Consider the following 847-nt stretch of genomic DNA (forward strand, 5'->3'; position numbering starts at 1 on the left):
GAGGGGGGCTGGGAGGGAAGCGGAACGGGAGGCACGGTGGGGAGGGGATGCCCCAGAGCCCGGGGGTAGCCGGAGAGGATCATCACTGCCGCCCCCGCCAGAACCGAACAATGGGGCAAGGCAACCCCTGCTCTCGCACCCCTAGGGGGACCCATCAGAAACACACTTTCCCCCAACTTATCCCCGGCAGTTCACCACGAGGGAGGGAACGCCTCCCTCCCGGGGACGGTCTGAACCTGTCAGTCGTCTCTGAACTGACACGATACCGACGCCCCCGACGCCCCCTGTGCGCGTTTTCTCGCCCAGTCCAGTTAAACATCCAAATTTCTGATCCCCCCAGGTCCCTGGCGAGGGGACGCGGGGAGTTGGTACAACCTCAACTACCAACGCCCCCCACCTCCGCGGGGAACGTTGAGTTTGACTCCCGCCCGCATAGCGAGATGTGCGGGGCTCCGCGTGTTTGAGTCACCGGCCCGGAGTCAATCGAACGTAAGTCCAAAGTGAAAACGTGGCCGAGGACACACGGTTTCGGTCCGGGGCTGCCCGGCTCTAACTTGAGTCTGAACCGTATTCGCCGGACAAGTCTGGAAGAACGTGGAGCAGGAGCCAGTCTGGGCATGCGCAGCACAACCCCCGCCACCCCCTGCGCTGGCTTCCCCCGGCGATTAACTTCTGTTTTGAACCACTCGACATAAATCACAACAGAAAAGCCAACTCCGGCCCACGACGGAACGTTCGGGGTGCCTCCCTGCCCGGGACTCAAAAGTTAACTTCAAAAGGGAGTTAACATTCTTTGACCTTTCGTGGTGGTGGTGGTTTTTTTTTTTTTTTTTTTTTTTTTTTTTTG

The 847-nt window shown here is 59.3% G+C and overlaps 1 protein-coding gene across 1 annotated transcript in view; it reads right to left on the reverse strand.

Moving 5' to 3' along the window:
• TGIF1 (TGFB-induced factor homeobox 1) overlaps positions 1-847 on the reverse strand; it is an 8,012-nt gene that overhangs the window by 6,093 nt on the left and 1,072 nt on the right. The gene's annotated exons all lie outside the window — the stretch shown is intronic.

Source organism: Bison bison, unplaced genomic scaffold (genome assembly GCF_000754665.1).
Source record: "Bison bison bison isolate TAMUID 2011002044 unplaced genomic scaffold, Bison_UMD1.0 scf7180017862158, whole genome shotgun sequence".
Lineage (NCBI taxonomy): Eukaryota > Metazoa > Chordata > Mammalia > Artiodactyla > Bovidae > Bison > Bison bison.